This window comes from Atractosteus spatula, chromosome 14 (genome assembly GCF_055471065.1).
Source record: "Atractosteus spatula isolate fAtrSpa1 chromosome 14, fAtrSpa1.hap1, whole genome shotgun sequence".
Classification (NCBI taxonomy): domain Eukaryota; kingdom Metazoa; phylum Chordata; class Actinopteri; order Semionotiformes; family Lepisosteidae; genus Atractosteus; species Atractosteus spatula.
In genome coordinates, this window is record NC_142719.1 from 2,715,369 (window position 1) to 2,718,393 (window position 3,025).

Genomic DNA, 3,025 nt, shown 5'->3' on the forward strand with positions numbered 1-3,025 from the left:
TGTAGTCCTGCTATCATAGGGAAGGGCGGTGACGTCACCTGCTCTGGTACGCCGGCTCTTACACAGTACCTGTCGGCCGTAAGCGTTACACTCTCCCCCGCTTAAATCGCCGTCCCCGGCGAAGGGCTATCCCACCCCGCTTCTGACACCAATGTAACGCAACGGGGGCTCAGGCGGGCGCCCTTGCCGCATCTGGTCGGCCCAAAGTATAGGTGGCTCGAACCCGGGACTTCCGCGTCTCTCTGCAGCGACCCAGCACCGTGAGCTAAAGAGAGATCTCTATCCAGCCCAGTAGCTGTAGTCCTGCTATCATAGGGAAGGGCGGTGACGTCACCTGCTCTGGTACGCCGGCTCTTACACAGTACCTGTCGGCCGTAAGCGTTACACTCTCCCCCGCTTAAATCGCCGTCCCCGGCGAAGGGCTATCCCACCCCGCTTCTGACACCAATGTAACGCAACGGGGGCTCAGGCGGGCGCCCTTGCCGCATCTGGTCGGCCCAAAGTATAGGTGGCTCGAACCCGGGACTTCCGCGTCTCTCTGCAGCGACCCAGCACCGTGAGCTAAAGAGAGATCTCTATCCAGCCCAGTAGCTGTAGTCCTGCTATCATAGGGAAGGGCGGTGACGTCACCTGCTCTGGTACGCCGGCTCTTACACAGTACCTGACGGCCGTAAGCGTTACACTCTCCCCCGCTTAAATCGCCGTCCCCGGCGAAGGGCTATCCCACCCCGCTTCTGACACCAATGTAACGCAACGGGGGCTCAGGCGGGCGCCCTTGCCGCATCTGGTCGGCCCAAAGTATAGGTGGCTCGAACCCGGGACTTCCGCGTCTCTCTGCAGCGACCCAGCACCGTGAGCTAAAGAGAGATCTCTATCCAGCCCAGTAGCTGTAGTCCTGCTATCATAGGGAAGGGCGGTGACGTCACCTGCTCTGGTACGCCGGCTCTTACACAGTACCTGACGGCCGTAAGCGTTACACTCTCCCCCGCTTAAATCGCCGTCCCCGGCGAAGGGCTATCCCATCCCACTTCTGACACCAATGTAACGCAACGGGGGCTCAGGCGGGCGCCCTTGCCGCTTCAGGTCGGCCCAAAGTATAGGTGGCTCGAACCCGGGACTTCCCGAGATCTTCCCGAGAGATCTCTCTTTAGCTCACGGGGTTGGGTCGCTGCAGAGAGACGCGGAAGTCCCGGGTTCGAGCCACCTATACTTTGGGCCGACCTGAAGCGGCAAGGGCGCCCGCCTGAGCCCCCGTTGCGTTACAGTATTATATCTTTCTATCAATATCCCTTTGTAAATCAAATCAGAAATCGTATGTATCCTTCGTGTGCTAGACAATGAGAAATTGTAATTTATATATACAGTATATATAGCATGACTGAAGCATTCTTTCAGCTGTCGACCCATACTTACAGCATTCACACAAAGCACGTTAGTCACTCTACAGCAAACGCTTCTGTTCAATCAACACCCGTGAACTCTTGGGTTTAAAATGTGAATAGTATTTGTATTTTCTTTAATATTATTTAAGAAGGAGTTTAATGATTTATTTCAGACTGACACTGTCCTTTGCGTTGTCGTGGTTGTTTAATAATCAGACTAATAATTAGCGAAACTCACTGGAACGGCGAGTCAGCACATATGCGTCCTGGCTAAATATTAAAACTGCAGTCGCCCAGAAGTCCCCCACCCAGCCACTTGGGAACTAGTTTTCATCACGGAGTTTCATCACGGGAGTAAACCTTCATGAATCATGAAGAGGAAGGCGCAGACCTTACCTGAAAGAGTTCGGAATGAGTTCATCTATAATTACACTGTGCACTGTACCTTATTAGGAGACATATTTCCACTTGGTTGGGTTGAATACAATTTAACCCCCTATCTTGATATTTAATATTAGTGTGTAACATACTGTACTGTAGTGTCGCCCTCTGCTCCATAGCCATTTTCAGGCGACCCCCTGTCTCACAAACCCATATTAATTCTAATAGACCCAATACTGACGGGAGTAAAGATTTCAAAATAAATTTCAGAGACGGTCTTGAGGCTAAGAAAAGTAACAGACACAAAATGGACTATTCACCAAAATGGACGCAGTTTGAAGCTTTTTAACTAAAGCGGAAGAACTGCAGATCCACGCAGACAGGAGCTTTACATTTCCCGAGTTTTCACAGCTCTGCGGTCCGGAGCGCCTTTGAAAGGGTCGTTGTTGTAGCACAAGGTAAAAAGCACCTTGCAAAATGTTACGCTATGATACAATCTGAGAGGTCTCCGTGGTGTAGGATGTGCTGTATTATATTTTCCGCCTGTGTATTTTTATTATATTTTCCTTGTCTCCGTTTTAAGTGCAATTCGATGTAGTTTCCACCTGTCTTCTGGTTTGTGTTTCATTGTCCACTCCGAAGAAGTCCACTGTGTTGACTTTAACAGTGCCTTTGAGGATTTTGATTACTTTGACTTTTCTGTTCAAAACAACGACAGCAAAATTATTGATTCTTTTAGCTGGTCAATGTAGGACTTTCCTTTGAGCCCAAGAATGTATCTGATTCTTCTTCTCTGAACTGATTCCAGAGCAGCAATATCTTTCTTGTTATTTGCTGGTGAGAAATGCAGAAGTATTCTAATGAGGTGCATTGTACAGATTTAGCATTTTCTTTCTGCATGTCCTTAGCATTTCTGTCCATTGCTCTGTTCATGAATCAGTGCTTTGGCAAAACTGTAATCTAATTTCTCTTAACCAAAAGAGTCTGATTGACTATTAATGCATATTATGCCTTCAGCTGGACAGCAGGAACCTCTTGCTGCATTACTGTGTATTTACAGAGTGTAAGCAGGTAACCTATGGACTGATAGGAATGGAGATAAAAGATGTTGTTTTTATGTTTCAAATCAGAAATCAATTTAACAGGCCATCTATAATCAGCCTTGACCTCCATGTTGTGGCCAAAGTACAGTTTGCTCAGTGGAGCTGGGAGACTCATTGGATGCTATAAAGAGGGAGGTGGTCTGGGCTGGGCTGCCAGAG